Source organism: Schistocerca serialis, chromosome 1 (genome assembly GCF_023864345.2).
Source record: "Schistocerca serialis cubense isolate TAMUIC-IGC-003099 chromosome 1, iqSchSeri2.2, whole genome shotgun sequence".
NCBI lineage: Eukaryota > Metazoa > Arthropoda > Insecta > Orthoptera > Acrididae > Schistocerca > Schistocerca serialis.
The window spans coordinates 24,359,553-24,378,840 of record NC_064638.1 but is presented as its reverse complement, the minus strand read 5'-3'; positions in this window follow the sequence as shown (position 1 = coordinate 24,378,840).

Genomic DNA, 19,288 nt, shown 5'->3' with positions numbered 1-19,288 from the left:
GGGATACAGTAAACCTGAAGTGAAGCATCGAATCTATAACTAGTGTCACAGGAATGGTTCAAAGCATAGACAGTAAGAAGAGTCAGTTATCTATTTCTGAAGTCGGCATTGTGCCCTTTCTATTTCATTCCGATGCAATTTCTGTGTTTAATCGTCAATAAGAAAGTCAGAGGGATGCAGTAAAAATGAAGTGAAGCATCGGAATCTATAACTAGTGTCACAGGAATGGTTCAAAACATGGACAGTAAGAAGAGTCAGTTTTCTTGTACTTAAGTCGGCACTGTGCCTTTTGTATTTAACTCCGACGAAATTTCTGTGTTTCATCGTCAATAAGAAGGTCAGAGGGATACAGTAAACCTGAAATGAAGCATCGGAATCCATAACTAGTGTCACAGGAATGGTTCAAAACATAGTAAGAAGAGTCAGTTTTCTTGTACTTAAGTCGGCATTGTTCCTTTTGTATTTAATTCCGATGCAATTTCTGTGTTTCATCGTCAATAAGAAGGTCGGAGGGATACAGTAAACCTGAAGTGAAGCATCGGAATCTATAACTAGTGTCACAGGAATGGTTCACAGCATAGACAGTAAGAAGAGTCAGTTTTCTTGTACATAAGTAGGCATTGTGCCTTTTGTATAAAATTCCGATGCAATTTCTGTGTTTCATCGTCAATAAGAAGGTCAGAGGGATACAGTAAACCTGAAGTGAAGCATCGGAATCTATAACTAGTGTCACAGGAATGATTCAAAACATAAACAGTTAGATGAGTCAGTTTTCTTGTACTTATGTCGGCGTTGTGCCTCTTGTATTTATTTCCGATGCAATTTCTGTGTTTCATCGTCAATACGAAGGTCAGAGGGATACAGTGAACCTGAAGTGAAGCATCGGAATCTATAACTAGTGTCACAGGAATGGTTCAAAACATAGACAGTAAGAAAAGTCAGTTTTCATGTACTTAAGTCGGCATTGTGCCTTTTGTATTTGATTCCGATGCAATTTCAGTGTTTCATCGTCAATAAGAAGGTCAGAGGGATACAGTGAACCTGAAATGAAGCATCGGAATCTATAACTAGAGTCTCAGGAACGGTTCAAAACATAGACAGTAAGAAGAGTCAGTTTTCTTGTACTTAAGTCGGCATTGTGCCTTTTGTATTAAATCCGATGCAATTTCTGTGTTTCATCGTCAATATGAAGGTCAGAGGGATACAGTAAACCTGAAGTGAAGCATCGGAATCTATAACTAGTGTCTCAGGAATGGTTCAAAACATAGACAGTAAGAAAAGTCAGTTTTCTTGTACTTAAGTCGACATTGTGCCTTTTGTATTTAATTCCGTTGCAATTTCAGTGTTTCATCGTCAATAAGGATGTCAGAGGGATACAGAAAACCTGAGGTGAAGCATCGGAATCTATAACTAGTGTCACAGGAATGGTTTAAAACATTGACAGTAAGAAGAGTCAGTTTTCTTGTACTGAAGTCGGAATTGTGACTTTTCTATTTAATTCCGATGCAATTCCTGTGTTTCATCGTCAATAAGAAGGTCAGAGGGATACAGTAAACCTGAGGTGAAGCATCGGAATCTATAACTAGCGTCACAGGAATCGTTCAAAACATAGACAGTAAGAAGAGTCAGTTTTCTTGTACATAAGTCGGCATTGTGCCTTTTGTATTTAATTCCGATAAAATTTCTGTGTTTCATCGTCAATAAGAAGGTCAGAGAGATACAGTAAACCTGAAGTGAAGCATCGAATCTATAACTAGACTCACAGGAATGGTTCAAAGCATAAACAGTAGGAAGAGTCAGTTTTCTTGTACGTAGGTCGGCGTTGTGCCTTTCCTATTTATTCCGATGCAATTTCTGTGTTTAATCGTCAATAAGAAAGTCAGAGGTATACAGTAAAAATAAAGTGAAGCATCGGAATCTATAACTAGTGTCACAGGAATGGTTCAAAACATAGACAGTAAGAAGAGTCAGTTTTCTTGTACTTAAGTCGGCATTGTGCCTTTTGTAATTAACTCCGATGAATTTTCTGTGTTTCATCGTCAATAAGAAGGTCAGAGGGATACAGTAAACCTGAAGAGAAGCATCGGAATCTATAAGTAGTGTCACAGGAATGGTTCAAAACATAGTAAGAAGAGTCAGTTTTCTTGTACTTAAGTCGGCATTGTTCCTTTTGTATTTAATTCCGATGCAATTTCTGTGTTTCATCGTCAATAAGAAGGTCAGAGGGAAACAGTAAACCTGAAGTGAAGCATCGAATCTATAACTAGTGTCACAGGAATGGTTCAAAGCATAGTAAGAAGAGTCAGTTTTCTTGTACTTAAGTCGGCATTGTTCCTTTTGTATTTAATTCCGATGCAATTTCTGTGTTTCATCGTCAATAAGAAGGTCAGAGGGATACAGTAAACCTTAAGTGAAGCATCGGAATCTATAACTAGTGTCACAGGAATGGTTCAATCATAGACAGTTAGAAGAGTCAGTTTTCTTGTACTTAAGTCGGCATTGTGCCTTTTGTATTAAATTCCGATGTAATTTCTGTGTTTCATCGTCAATGAGAAGGTCAGAGGGATACAGTAAACCTGAAGTGAAGCATCGGAATCTATAACTAGTGTCACAGGAATGATTCAAAACATAAACAGTTAGAAGAGTCAGTTTTCTTGTACTTATGTCGGCGTTGTGCCTCTTGTATTTATTTCCGATGCAATTTCTGTGTTTCATCGTCAATACGAAGGTCAGAGGGATACAGTGAACCTGAAGTGAAGCATCGGAATCTATAACTAGTGTCACAGGAATGGTTCAAAACATAGACAGTAAGAAAAGTCAGTTTTCATGTACTTGAGTCGGCATTGTGCCTTTTGTATTTGATTCCGATACAATTTCAGTGTTTCATCGTCAATAAGAAGGTCAGAGGTATACAGTGAACCTGAAATGAAGCATCGGAATCTATAACTAGTGTCACAGGAATGGTTCAAACATAGACAGTAAGAAGAGTCAGTTTTCTTGTACTTAAGTCGGCATTGTGCCTCTTGAGTTCAATTTCGATGCATTATTTGTGTTTCTTCTTCAACAAGAAGGTCAGAGGGATACAGTAAACCTGAAGTGAAGCATCGGAATCTATAACTAGTGTCACAGGAATGGTTCAATACATAGACAGTAAGAAGAGTCAGTTTTCTTGTACTTAAGTCGGCATTGTGCCTTTTGTGTTTATTCTGATGCAATATCTGTGTTTCTTCTTCAACAAGAAGGTCAGAGGGATACAGTAAACCTGAAGTGAAGCATCGGAATCTATAACTAGAGTCACAGGAATGGTTCAAATCATAGACAGTAAGAAAAGTCAGATTTCTTGTACTTATGTCGGCATTGTGCTTTTTGTATTTAATTCCGATGCAATTTCTGTGTTTCATCGTCAATAAGAAGGTCAGAGGGATACAGTAAAGCTGAAGGGAAGCTTCGGAATCTATAACTAGTGTCTCAGGAATGGTTCAAAACATAGACAGTAAGAAGAGTCAGTTTTCTTGTACTTAAGTCCGCATTGTGCCTTTTGTATTAAATCCGATGCAATTTCTGTGTTTCATCGTCAATATGAAGGTCAGAGGGATACAGTAAACCTGAAGTGAAGCATCGGAATCTATAACTAGTGTCTCAGGAATGGTTCAAATTATAGACAGTAAGAAAAGTCAGTTTTCTTGTACTTAAGTCGACATTGTGCCTTTTGTATTTAATTCCGTTGCAATTTCAGTGTTTCATCGTCAATAAGAAGGTCAGAGGGATACAGTAAACCTGAGGTGAAGCATCGGAATCTATAACTAGTGTCACAGGAATGGTTTAAAACATTGACAGTAAGAAGAGTCAGTTTTCTTGTACTGAAGTCGGAATTGTGACTTTTCTATTTAATTCCGATGCAATTCCTGTGTTTCATCGTCAATAAGAAGGACAGAGGGATACAGTAAACCTGAGGTGAAGCATCGGAATCTATAACTAGCGTCACAGGAATCGATCAAAACATAGACAGTAAGAAGAGTCAGTATTCTTGTACTTAAGTCGGCATTGTGCCTTTTGTATTTAATTCCGATAAAATTTCTGTGTTTCATCGTCAATACGAAGGTCAGAGGGATACAGTAAACCTGAAGTGAAGCATCGAATCTATAACTAGTGTCACAGGAATGGTTCAAAGCATAGACAGTAGGAAGAGTCAGTTTTCTTGTACTTAAGTCGGCATTGTGCCTTTCCTATTTAATTCCGATGCAATTTCTGTGTTTAATCGTCAATAAGAAAGTCAGAGGGATACAGTAAAAATAAAGTGAAGCATCGGAATCTATAACTAGTGTCACAGGAATGGTTCAAAACATAGACAGTAAGAAGAGTCAGTTTTCTTGTACTTAAGTCGGCATTGTGCCTTTTGTAATTAACTCCGATGAAATTTCTGTGTTTCATCGTCAATAAGAAGGTCAGAGGTATACAGTAAACCTGAAGTGAAGCATCGGAATCTATAACTAGTGTCTCAGGAATGGTTCAAAACACAGACAGTAAGAAGAGTCAGTTTTCTTGTACTTAAGTCGACATTGTGCCTTTTGTATTTAATTCCGTTGCAATTTCAGTGTTTCATCGTCAATAAGAAGGTCAGAGGGATACAGTAAACCTGAGCTGAAGTATCGGAATCTATAACAAGTGTCACAGGAATGGTTCAAAACATTGACAGTAAGAAGAGTCAGTTTTCTTGTACTTAAGTCGGCATTGTGAATTTTCTATTTAGTTCCGATGCAATTTCTGTGTATCATCGTCAATAAGAAGGTCAGAGGGATAAAGTAAACCCGAAGTGAAGCATCGGAATCTATAACTAGTGTCACATGAATGGTTCAAAACATAGTACTTAAGTCGGCATTGTTCCTTTTGTATTTAATTCCGATGCAATTTCTGTGTATCATCGTCAATAAGAAGGTCAGAGGGATACAGTAAACCTTAAGTGAGGCATCGGAATCTATAACTAGTGTCACAGGAATGGTTCAAAGCATAGACAGTAAGAAGAGTCAGTTTTCTTGTACATAAGTAGGCACTGTGCCTTTTGTATTTAATTCCGATGCAATATCTGTGTTTCATCAACAATAAGAAGGTCAGAGGGATAAAGTAAACCTGAAGTGAAGCATCGGAATCTATAACTAGTGTCACATGAATGGTTCAAACATAGTCAGTAATAAGAGTCAGTTTTCTTGTACTTAAGTCGGCATTGTGCCTTTTGTATTTAATTCCGATGCAATTTCTGTGTCTCATCGTCAATAAGAAGGTCAGAGGGATACAGTAAACCTGAAGTGAAGCATCGGAATCTATAACTAGTGTCTCAGGAATGGTTCAAAACATAGACAGTAAGAAGTGTCAGTTTTCCTGTACTTAAGTCGGCATTGTGCCTTTTGTATTTAATTCCGATGCAATATCTGTGTTTCATCGTCAATAAGAAGGTCAGAGGGATACAGTAAACCTGAAGTGAAGAATCGGAATGTATAACTAGTGTCACAGGAATGGTTCAAATCATAGACAGTAAGAAGAGTCAGTTTTCTTGTACTTAAGTCGGCATTGTGCCTTTTGTATTTAATTTAGATGCAATTTCTGTGTTTCTTCGTCAATAAGAAGTTCAGTGGGATACAGTAAACCTGAAGTGAAGCATTGGAATCTATAACTAGTGTCACAGGAACGGTTCATAACATAGAGAGTAAGAAGAGTCAGTTTTCTTGTACTTATGTTGGCATTGTGCCTTTTGTATTTAATTCCGATGCAATTTCTGTGTTTCATCGTCAATAAGAAGGTCAGAGGGATACAGTGAACCTGAGGTGAAGCATCGGAATCTATAACTAGTGTCACAGGAATGGTTCAAAACATTGACAGTAAGAAGATTCAGTTTTCTTGTACTGAAGTAGGCATTGTGACTTTTCTATTTAATTCCCATGCAATTCCTGTGTTTCATCGTCAATAAGAAGGTCAGAGGGATACAGTAAACCTGAAGTGAAGCATCGGAATCTATAACTAGCGTCACAGGAATCGTTCAAAACATAGACAGTAAGAAGAGTCAGTTTTCTTGTACTTAAGTCGGCATTGTGCCTTTTGTATTTAATTCCGATGAAATTTCTGTGTTTCATCGTCAATAAGAAGGTCAGAGGGATACAGTAAACCTGACATGAAGCATCGAATCTATAACTAGTGTCACAGGAATGGTTCAAAGCATAGACAGTAAGAAGAGTCAGTTTCCTTGTACTTAAGTCGGCATTGTGCCTTTTCTATTTAATTCCGATGCAATTTATGTGTTTAATCGTCAATAAGAAAGTCAGAGGGATACAGTAAAAATGAAGTGAAGCATCGGAATCTATAACTAGTGTCACAGGAATGGTTCATAACATAGACAGTAAGAAGAGTCAGTTTTCTAGTACTTAAGTCGGCATTGTGCCTTTTGTATTTAACTCCGATGAAATTTCTGTGTTTCATCGTCAATAAGAAGGTCAGAGGGATACAGTAAACCTGAGCTGAAGTATCGGAATCTATAACAAGTGTCACAGGAATGGTTCAAAACATTGACAGTAAGAAGAGTCAGTTTTCTTGTACTTAAGTCGGCATTGTGAATTTTCTATTTAGTTCCGATGCAATTTCTGTGTATCATCGTCAATAAGAAGGTCAGAGGGATAAAGTAAACCCGAAGTGAAGCATCGGAATCTATAACTAGTGTCACATGAATGGTTCAAAACATAGTACTTAAGTCGGCATTGTTCCTTTTGTATTTAATTCCGATGCAATTTCTGTGTATCATCGTCAATAAGAAGGTCAGAGGGATACAGTAAACCTTAAGTGAGGCATCGGAATCTATAACTAGTGTCACAGGAATGGTTCAAAGCATAGACAGTAAGAAGAGTCAGTTTTCTTGTACATAAGTAGGCACTGTGCCTTTTGTATTTAATTCCGATGCAATATCTGTGTTTCATCAACAATAAGAAGGTCAGAGGGATAAAGTAAACCTGAAGTGAAGCATCGGAATCTATAACTAGTGTCACATGAATGGTTCAAACATAGTCAGTAATAAGAGTCAGTTTTCTTGTACTTAAGTCGGCATTGTGCCTTTTGTATTTAATTCCGATGCAATTTCTGTGTCTCATCGTCAATAAGAAGGTCAGAGGGATACAGTAAACCTGAAGTGAAGCATCGGAATCTATAACTAGTGTCTCAGGAATGGTTCAAAACATAGACAGTAAGAAGTGTCAGTTTTCCTGTACTTAAGTCGGCATTGTGCCTTTTGTATTTAATTCCGATGCAATATCTGTGTTTCATCGTCAATAAGAAGGTCAGAGGGATACAGTAAACCTGAAGTGAAGAATCGGAATGTATAACTAGTGTCACAGGAATGGTTCAAATCATAGACAGTAAGAAGAGTCAGTTTTCTTGTACTTAAGTCGGCATTGTGCCTTTTGTATTTAATTTAGATGCAATTTCTGTGTTTCTTCGTCAATAAGAAGTTCAGTGGGATACAGTAAACCTGAAGTGAAGCATTGGAATCTATAACTAGTGTCACAGGAACGGTTCATAACATAGAGAGTAAGAAGAGTCAGTTTTCTTGTACTTATGTTGGCATTGTGCCTTTTGTATTTAATTCCGATGCAATTTCTGTGTTTCATCGTCAATAAGAAGGTCAGAGGGATACAGTGAACCTGAGGTGAAGCATCGGAATCTATAACTAGTGTCACAGGAATGGTTCAAAACATTGACAGTAAGAAGATTCAGTTTTCTTGTACTGAAGTAGGCATTGTGACTTTTCTATTTAATTCCCATGCAATTCCTGTGTTTCATCGTCAATAAGAAGGTCAGAGGGATACAGTAAACCTGAAGTGAAGCATCGGAATCTATAACTAGCGTCACAGGAATCGTTCAAAACATAGACAGTAAGAAGAGTCAGTTTTCTTGTACTTAAGTCGGCATTGTGCCTTTTGTATTTAATTCCGATGAAATTTCTGTGTTTCATCGTCAATAAGAAGGTCAGAGGGATACAGTAAACCTGACATGAAGCATCGAATCTATAACTAGTGTCACAGGAATGGTTCAAAGCATAGACAGTAAGAAGAGTCAGTTTCCTTGTACTTAAGTCGGCATTGTGCCTTTTCTATTTAATTCCGATGCAATTTATGTGTTTAATCGTCAATAAGAAGGTCAGAGGGATACAGTAAACCTGAAGTGAAGCATCGGAATCTATAACTAGTGTCACAGGAATGGTTCAAAACATAGTAAGAAGAGTCAGTTTTCTTGTACTTAAGTCGGCATTGGTCCTTTTGTATTTAATTCCGATGCAATTTCTGTGTTTCATCGTCAATAAGAAGGTCAGAGGGATACAGTAAACCTTAAGTGAAGCATCGGAATCTATAACTAGTGTCACAGAAATCGTTCAATCATAGACTGTAAGAAGAGTCGGTTTTCTTGTACTTAAGTCGGCATTGTGATTTTTGTATTTAATTCCGATGCAATTTCTGTGTTTCATCGTCAATAAGAAGGTCAGAGGGATACAGTAAACCTAAAGTGAAGCATCGGAATCTATAACTAGTGTCACAGGAATGGTTCAAAGCATAGACAGTAAGAAGAGTCAGTTTTCTTGTACATAAGTAGGCATTGTGCCTTTTGTATTTAATTTCGATGCAATATCTGTGTTTCATCAACAATAAGAAGGCCAGAGGGATACAGTAAACCCGAAGTGAAGCATCGGATTCTATAACTAGTGTCACATGAATGGTTTAAACATAGTCAGTAAGAAGTGTCAGTTTTCTTGTACTTAAGTCGGCATTGTGCCTTTTGTATTTAATTCCGATGCAATTTCTGTGTTTCATCGTCAATAAGAAGCTCAGAGGAATACAGTAAACCTGAAGTGAAGCATCGGAATCTATAACTAGTGTCACAGGGAAGGTTCAAAACATAGACAGTAAGAAAAGATAGTTTTCTTGTACTTAAGTCGGCATTGTGCTTTTTGTATTTAGTTCCGATGCGATTTCTGCGTTTCATCGTCAATAAGAAGGTCAGAGGGATACAGTAAACCTGAAGTGAAGCATCGGAATCTATATCTAGTGTCACAGGAATGCTTCAAAACATAGACAGTAAGAAGAGTCTGTTTTCTTGTACTTAAGTCGGCAATGTGCCTTTTGTATTTAATTCCGATGCAATTTCAGTGTTTCATCGTCAATAAGAAGGTCAGAGGGATACAGTAAACCTGAAGTGAAGCATCGGAATCTATAACTAGTGTCAGAGGAATGGTTCAGAACATAGACAGTAAGAAAAGTCAGTTTTCATGTACTTAAGTCGGCATTGTGCGTTGTGTATTTAATTCCGATGCAATTTCAGTGTTTCATCGTCAATAAGAAGGTCAGAGGGATACAGTATACCTGACGTTAAGCATCGGAATCTATAACTAGTGTCACAGGAATGGTTCAACACATAGACAGTAGAAGAGTCAGTTTTCTTGTACTTAAGTCGGCGTTGTGACTTTTGTATTTAATTCTGATGCTATTTCTGTGTTTAATCGTCAATAAGAAGGTCAGAGGGATACAGTAAACCTGCATTGAAGCATAGGAACCTATAACTAGTGTCACAGAAATGGTTCAAAACTTAGAAAGTAAGAAGGGTCAGTTTTCTTGTACTTAAGTGGGCATTCTGCCTTTTGTATTTAATTCCGATGCAATTTCTGCGTTTCAACGTCAACAAGAAGGTCACTGGGATACAGTAAACCTAAAATGAAGCATCGGAATCTATAAGTAGTGTCACAGGAATGGTTCAAAACATAGACAGTAAGAAGAGTCAATTTTCTTGTACTTAAGTCGGCATTGAGCCTTTTTTATTTAATTCCGATGCAATTTCTGTGTTTCATCGTCAATAAGAAGGTCAGAGGGATACAGTAAACCTGAAGTGAAGCATCGGAATCTATACCTAGTGTCACAGGAATGGTTCAAAACATGGACATTAAGAAGAGTCAGTTTTCTTGTACTTAAATCTTCATTGTACCTTTCGTATTTAATTCCGATGCAATTTCTGTATTTCATCGTCAATAAGAAGGTCAGAGGGATACAGTAAACCTGAAGTGAAGCATCGGAATCTATAACTAGTGTCACAGGAATGGTTCAAAACATAGACAGTAAGAAGAGTCAGTTTTATTGTACTTAAGTCGGCGTTGTGCCTTTTGTATTTAATTCCGATGCAATTTCTGTGTTTGATCGTCAATAAGATGGTCAGAGGGATACAGTGAACCTGAAGTGAAGCATCGGAATCTATAACTAGTGTCACAGGAATGGTTCAAAACATAAACAGTAAGAAAAGTCAGTTTTCTTGTACTTAAGTCGGCATTGTGCCTTTTGTATTTAATTACGATGCAATTTCAGTGTTTCATCGTCAACAAGGAGGTCAGAGGGATACAGTGAAATTGAAATGAAGCATCGGAATCTATAACGAGTGTCACATGAATGGTTCAAAACATAGACATTAAGAAGAGTCAGTTTTCTTGTACATAAGTCGGCAGTGTACCTTTCGTAATTAATTCCGATGCAATTTCTGTGTTTCATCGTCAATAAGAAGGTCAGAGGAATACAGTAAACCTGAAGTGAAGCATCGGAATTTATAACTAGTGTCACAGGAATGCTTCAAAACATAGACAGTAAGAAGAGTCAGTTTTCTTGTACTTAAGACGGCATTGTGTCTTTTCTTTTTAATTCTGATACAATTTCTGTGTTTCATCGTCAATAAGAAGGTCAGAGGGATACAGTAAACCTGAAGTTAAGCATCGGAATCTATAACTAGTTTCACAAGGAATGGCTCAAAACATAGACAGTAAGAAGAGTCAGTTATCGTGTACTTAAGTCGGCATTGTGCCTTTTGTATTTAATTCCGAAGCAATTTCTGTGTTTCATCGTCAATAAGGAGGTCAGAGGGATACAGTAAACCTTAAGTGAAGCATCGGAATCTATAACATTTGTCACTGGAATGGTTCAAAACACAGACAGTAAGAAGAGTTAGTCTTCTTGTACTTAAGTCGGCATTGTGCCTTTTGTATTAATTTCCGATGCAATTTCAGTGTTTCATCATCAATAAGAAGGTCAGAGGGATACAGTGAACCTGAAGTGAAGCATCGGAATCTATAACTAGTGTCACATGAATGGTTCAAAACATAGACAGTGTGAAGAGTCCGTTTTCTTGTACTTAAGTCAGCATTGTCATTCTTGTATTTAATTCCGATGCCATTTCTGTGTTTCATCGTCAATAAGAAGGTCAGAGGGATAGAGGAAACCTAAAGTGAAGCATCGGAATCTATAACTAGTGTCACAGGAATGGTTCAAAACATAGACTGTAAGAAGAGTCAGTTTTCTTGTACTTAAGTCGGCATTGTGCCTTTTGTATTTAATTCCGATGCAATATCTGTGTTTCATCGGCAATAAGAAGGTCAGAGGGATACAGTAACCCTGAAGTGAAGCATCGGAATCCATAACTAGTGTCACAGGAATGGTTCAAGGCATAGACAGTTAGAAGGGTCAGTTTTCTTGTACTTAAGTCGATATTGTGCGTCTTGTATTTAATTCCGATGCAATATCTGTGTTTCATCGTCAATAAGAAGGGCAGAGGGATACAGTAAACCTGAAGTGAAGCATCGGAATCTATGTCTAGTGTCACAGGAATGGTTCAAACCATAGACTGTAAGAAGAGTCAGTTTTCTTGTCCTTAAGTCGGCATTGTGCCATTTGTATTTAATTCCGATGCAATTTCTGTGTTTCATCGTCAATAAGGAGGTCAGAGGGATACAGTAAACCTGAAGTGAAGCATCGGAATCTATAACAAGTGTCACAGGAATGGTTCAATACAAAGACAGTAAGAAGAGTTAGTCTTCTTGTACTTTAGTCGGCATTGTGCCTTTTGTATTAATTTCCGATGCAATTCCAGTGTTTCATCATCAATAAGAATGTCAGAGGGATACAGTGAACCTCAAGTGAAGCATCGGAATCTATAACTAGCGTCACAGGAATGGTTCAAAACATAGACAGTAAGAAGAGTCAGTTTTCTTGTACTTAAGTCGGCATTGTGCCTTTTGTATTTAAATCCAATCCAATTTCTGTGTTTCATTGTCAATAAGAAGGTCAGAGGGATACAGTAAACCTGAAGTGAAGCATTGGAATCTGTAACTAGTGTCACAGGAATGGTTAAAAACATAGAGAGTAAGAAGAGTCAGTTTTCTTGTACTTAAGTCGGCATTGTGCCTTTTGTATGTAAATCCAATCCAATTTCTGTGTTTCATTGTCAATAAGAAGGTCAGAGGGATACAGTAAACCTTAAGTGAAGCATCGGAATCTATAACATTTGTCACTGGAATGGTTCAAAACACAGACAGTAAGAAGAGTCAGTCTTCTTGTACTTAAGTCGGCATTGTGCCTTTTGTATTAAATTCCGATGCAATTTCAGTGTTTCATCATCAATAAGAAGGTCAGAGGGATACAGTGAACCTGAAGTGAAGCATCGGAATCTATAACTAGTGTCACAGGAATGGTTCAAAACATAGACAGTAAGAAGAGTCAGTTTTCTTGTACTTAAGTCGGCATTGTGCCTTTTGTATTTAAATCCAATGCAGTTTCTGTGTTTCATCGTCAATAAGAAGGTCAGAGGGATACAGTAAACCTGAAGTGAAGCATTGGAATCTGTAACTAGTGTCACAGGAATTGTTAAAATCATAGAGAGTAAGAACAGACTGTTTTCTTGTACTTAAGTCGGCATTGTGCCTTTTGTATTTAATTCCAATGCAATTTCTGTGTTTCACCGTCAATAAGAAGGTCAGAGGGATACACTAAACCTGAAGTGAAGCATCGGAATCTATAACTAGTGTCACATGAATGGTTCAAAACATAGACAGTGCGAAGAGTCAGTTTTCTTGTACTTAAGTCAGCATTGTGATTCTTGTATTTAATTCCAATGCCATTTCTGTGTTTCATCGTCAATAAGAAGGTGAGAGGGATAGACGAAACCTAAAGTGAAGCATCGGAATCTATAACTAGTGTCACAGGAATGGTTCAACACATAGACTGTAAGAAGAGTCAGTTTTCTTATACTTAAGTCGGCATTGTGCCTTTTGTATTTAATTCCGAGGCAATATCTGTGTTTCATCGGCAATAAGAAGGTCAGAGGGATACAGTAACCCTGAAGTGAAGCATCGGAATCTATAACTAGTGTCACAGGAATGGTTCAAGGCATAGACAGTTAGAAGAGTCAGTTTTCTTGTACTTAAGTCGGCATTGTGCGCTTTGTATTTAATTCCGATGCAATATCTGTGTTTCATCGTCAATAAGAAGGTAAGAGGGATACAGTAAACCTGAAGTGAAGCATCGGAATCTATAACTAGTGTCACAGGAATGGTTCAAAACATAGACAGTTAGAAGGGTCAGTTTTCTTGTACTTAAGTCGATATTGTGCGTCTTGTATTTAATTCCGATGCAATATCTGTGTTTCATCGTCAATAGGAAGGGCAGAGGGATACAGTAAACCTGAAGTGAAGCATCGGAATCTATGTCTAGTGTCACAGGAATGGTTCAAACCATAGACTGTAAGAAGAGTCAGTTTTCTTGTCCTTAAGTCGGCATTGTGCCATTTGTATTTATTTCCGATGCAATTTCTGTGTTTCATCGTCAATAAGGAGGTCAGAGGGATACAGTAAACCTGAAGTGAAACATCGGAATCTATAACAAGTGTCACAGGAATGGTTCAATACAAAGACAGTAAGAAGAGTCAGTCTTCTTGTACTTTAGTCGGCATTGTGCCTTTTGTATTAATTTCCGATGCAATTCCAGTGTTTCATCATCAATAAGAATGTCAGAGGGATACAGTGAACCTCAAGTGAAGCATCGGAATCTATAACTAGCGTCACAGGAATGGTTCAAAACATAGACAGTAAGAAGAGTCAGTTTTCTTGTACTTAAGTCGGTATTGTGCCTTTTGTATTTAAATCCAATCCAATTTCTGTGTTTCATTGTCAATAAGAAGGTCAGAGGGTTACAGTAAACCTGAAGTGAAGCATTGGAATCTGTAACTAGTGTCACAGGAATGGTTAAAAACATAGAGAGTAAAAAGAGATAGTTTTCTTGTACTTAAGTCGGCATTGTGCCTTTTGTATTTAATTCCGTTGCAATTTCTGTGTTTCATCGTCAATAAGAAGGTTAGAGGGATACACTAAACCTGAAGTGAAGCATCGGAATCTATAACTAGTGTCACATGAATGGTTCAAAACATAGACAGTGAGAAGAGTCAGTTTTCTTGTACTTAAGTCAGCATTGTGCCTTTTGATTTTGATTCGGATGCCATTTCTGTGTTTCATCGTCAATAAGAAGGTCAGAGGGATAGAGTAAACCTGAAGTGAATCATCGGAATCTATAACTAGTGTCACAGGAATGGTTCAAAACATAGACAGTAAGAAGAGTCAGTTTTCTTGTACTTAAGTCGGCATTGAGCCTTTTGTATTTAATTCCGATGCAATATCTGTATTTCATCGTCAATAAGAAGGTCAGAGGGATACAGTAAACCTGAAGTGAAGCATCGGAATCTATAACTAGTGTCACAGGAATGGTTCAAAACATAAACAGTTAGAAGAGTCAGTTTTCTTGTACTGAAGTTGATATTGTGTGTCTTGTATTTAATTCCGATGCAATATCTGTGTTTCATCGTCAATAAGAAGGTCAGACGGATACAGTAAACCTGAAGTGAAGCATCGGAATCTATAACTAGTGTCACAGGAATGGTTCAAAACATAGACTGTAAGAAGAGTCAGTTTTCTTGTACTTAAGTCGGCATTGTGCCATTTGTAATTAATTCCGATGCAATTTCTGTGTTTCATCGTCAATAGGAAGTTCAGTGGGATACAGTAAACCTGAAGTGAAGCATTGGAATCTATAACTAGTGTCACAGGAATGGTTCAAAACATAGAGAGTAAGAAGAGTCAGTTTTCTTGTACTTAAGTCGGCATTGTGCCTTTTGTATTTAATTCCGATGCAATTTCTGTGTTTCATCGTCAATAAGAAGGTCAGAGGGATACAGTAAAGCTGAAGTGAAGCATCGGAATCAATAACTAGTGTCTCAGGAATGGTTCAAAACATAGACAGTAAGAAGAGTCAGTTTTCTTGTACTTAAGTCGGCATTGTGCCTTTTGTATTAAATCCGATGCAATTTCTGTGTTTCATCGTCAACATGAAGGTCAGAGGGATACAGTAAAACTGAAGTGAAGCATCGGAATCTATAACTAGTGTCTCAGGAATGGTTCAAAACATAGACAGTAAGAAGAGTCAGTTTTCTTGTACTTAAGTCGACATTGTGCCTTTTGTATTTAATTCCGTTGCAATTTCAGTGTTTCATCGTCAATGAGAAGGTCAGAGGGATATAGTAAACCTGAGGTGAAGCATCGGAATCTATAACTAGTGTCACAGGAATGGTTCAAACATTGACAGTAAGAAGAGTCAGTTTTCTTGTACTTAAGTCGGCATTGTGACTTTTCTATTTAATTCCGATGCAATTTCTGTGTTTCATCGTCAATAAGAAGATCAGAGGGATACAGTAAACCTGAAGTGAAGTATCGCAATCTATAACTAGCGTCACAGGAATCGTTCAAAACATTGACAGTAAGAAGAGTCAGTTTTCTTGTACTTAAGTCGGCATTGTGCCTTTTGAATTTAATTCCGATGAAATTTCTGTGTTTCATCGTCAATAAGAAGGTCTGAGGGATGCAGTAAACCTGAAGTGAAGCATCGAATCTATAACTAGTGTCACAGGAATGGTTCAAAGCATAGACAGTAAGAAGAGTCAGTTTTCTTGTACTTAAGTCGGCATTGTGCCTTTTCTATTTAATTCCGTTGCAATTTCTGTGTTTAATGGTCAATAAGAAAGTCAGAGGGATACAGTAAAAATGAAGTGAAGCATCGGAATCTATAACTAGTGTCACAGGAATGGTTCAAAACATAGACAGTAAGAAGAGTCAGTTTTCTTGTACATAAGTCGGCATTGTGCCTTTTGTATTTAACTCCAATGAAATTTCTGTGTTTCATCGTCACTAAGAAGGTCAGAGGGATACAGTAAACCTGAAGTGAAGCATCGGAATCTATAACTAGTGTCACAGGAATGGTTCAACCATAGACAGTAAGATAAGTCAGTTTTCTTGTACTTAAGTCGGCATCGTCCCTTTTGTATTTAATTCCTATGCAATTTCAGTGTTTCATCGTCAATAAGAAGGTCAGAGGGATTGAGTAAACCTGAGGTGAAGCATCGGAATCTATAACTAGTGTCAAAGGAATTGTTCAAAACATAGACATTATGAAGAGTCAGTTTTCTTGTACATAAGTAGGCATTGTGCCCTTTGTATTTAATTCCGATGCAATATCTGTGTTTCATCAACAATAAGAAGGTCAGAGGGATACAGCAAACCCGAAGTGAAGCATCGGAATCTATAACTAGTGTCACATGAATGGTTCAAACATAGTCAGTAAGAAGAGTCAGTTTTCTTGTACTTAAGTCGGCATTGTGCCTTTTGTATTTAATTCCGATGCAATTTCTGTGTTTCATCGTCAATAAGAAGGTCAGAGGAATACAGTAAACTTGAAGTGAAGCATCGGAATCTATAACTAGTGTCACAGGAATGGTTCAAAACATAGACAGTAAGAGGAGTTAGTTTTCTTGTACTTAAGTCGGCATTGTGCTTTTTGTATTTAATTCCGATGCAATTTCTGCGTTTCATCGTCAATAAGAAGGTCAGAGGGATACAGTAAACCTGAAGTGAAGCATCGGAATCAATAACTAGTGTCACAGGAATGGTTCAAAACAAAGACAGTAAGAAAAGTCAGTTTTCATGTACTTAAGTCGGCATTGTGCCTTGTGTATTTAATTCCGATGCAATTTCAGTGTTTCATCGTCAATAAGAAGGTCAGAGGGATACAGTATACCAGACGTTAAGCATCGGAATCTATAACTAGTTTCACAGGAATGGGTCAAAGCATAGACAGTAAGAAGAGTCAGATTTCTTGTACTTAAGTCGGCATTGTGCCTTTTGTATTTAATTCCGATGCAATTTCAGTGTTTCATCGTCAATAAGAAGGTCAGAGGGATACAGTAAACCTAAAGTGAAGCATCGGAATCTATATCTAGTGTCACAGGAATGCTTCAAAACATAGACAGTAAAAAGAGTCTGTTTTCTTGTACTTAAGTCGGCATTGTGCCTTTTGTATTTAATTCCGATGCAATTTCTGTGTTTCATCGTCAATAAGAAGGTCAGAGGGATACAGTAAACCTTAAGTGAAGCATCGGAATCTATAACTAGTGTCACAGGAATGGTTCAAAACATAGACAGTAAGAAAAGTCAGATTTCTTGTACTAAGTCGGCATTGTGCCTTTTGTATTTAATTCCGATGCAATTTCAGTGTTTCATCGTCAATAAGAAGGTCAGAGGGATACAGAAAACCTGAAGTGATGCATCGGAATCTATAACTAGTGTCACAGGAATGGTTCAAAACATAGACAGTAAGAAGAGTCAGTTTTCTTGTACTTAAGTCGGCATTGTACCTTTCGTATTTAATACCGATGCTATTTCTGTATTTCATCGTCAATAAGAAGGTCAGAGGGATACAGAAAACCTGAAGTGAAGCATCGGAATCTATAACTAGTGTCACAGGAATGGTTCAAAAGTTAGGCATTAGGAAGAGTCAGTTTTCTTGTACTTAAGACGGCATTGTGCCTTTTGTATTTAATTCCGATGCAATTTCTGTGTTTCATCGTCAATAAGAAAGTCAGAGGGATACAGTAAACCTGTAGTGAAGCATCGGAATCAATAACTACTGTCACAGGAATGATTCAAAACATACACATTAAGAAGTGTCAATTTTCTTGTACTTAAGTCGGCATTGTGCTTTTTGTATTTAATTCCGATGCAATTTCTGCGTTTCATCGTCAATAAGAAGGTCAGAGGGATACAGTAAACCTGAAGTGCAGCATCGGAATCTATATCTAGTGTCACAGGAATGCTTCAAAACATAGACAGTAAAAAGAGTCTGTTTTCTTGTACTTAAGTCGGCATTGTGCCTTTTGTATTTAATTCCGATGCAATTTCTGTGTTTCATCGTCAATAAGAAGGTCAGAGGGATACAGTAAACCTGAAGTGAAGCAGCGGAATCTATATCTAGTGTCACAGGAATGGTTCAAAACATAGACAGTAAGAAAAGTCAGTTTTCATGTACTTAAGTCGGCATTGTGCCTTGTGTATTTAATTCCGATGCAATTTCAGTGTTTCATCGTCAATAAGAAGGTCAGAGGGATACAGTATACCTGAAGTTAAGCATCGGAATCTATAACTAGTGTCACAGGAATGGGTCAAAACATAGACAGTAAGAAGAGTCAGTTTTCTTGTACTTAAGTCGGCATTGTGCCTTTTGTAAGTAATTCCGATGCAATATTTGTCTTTCATCGTCAATAAGAAGGTCCGAGGGATACAGTTAACCTGAAGTGAAGCATAGGAATCTACAACTATTGTCACAGGAATGGTTCAAAACTTAGACAGTAAGAAGAGTCAGTTTTCTTGTACTTAAGTCGGCATTGTGCCTTTTGTATTTAATTCCGATGCAATTTCTGTGTTTCATCGTCAATAAGAAGGTCACAGGGATACAGTGAACCTGAAGTGAAGCATCGGAATCTATTCCTAGTGGCACAGGAATGGTTCAAAACATAGACATTAAGAAGAGTCAGTTTTCCTGTACTTAAGTCGGCATTGTACCTTTCGTATTTAATTCCGATGCTATTTCTGTATTTCATCGTCAATAAGAAGGTCAGAGGGATACAGAAAACCTGAAGTGAAGCATCGGAATCTATAACTAGTGTCACAGGAATGGTTCAAAACATAGACAGTAAGAAGAGTCAGTTTTCTTGTACTTAAGTCGGCGTTGTGCATTTTGTATTTAATTCCGATGCAATTTCTGTGTTTCATCGTCAATAAGATGGTCAGAGAGATACACTGAACCTGAAGTGAAGCATCGGAATCTATAACTAGTGTCACAGGAATGGTTCAAAACATAGACAGTAAGAAAAGTCAGATTTCTTGTACTTAAGTCGGCATTGTGCCTTTTGTATTTAATTCCGATGCAATTTCAGTGTTTCATCGTCAATAAGAAGGTCAGAGGGATACAGAAATCCTGAAGTGATGCATCGGAATCTATAACTAGTGTCACAGGAATGGTTCAAAACATAGACAGTAAGAAGAGTCAGTTTTCTTGTACTTAAGTCGGCATTG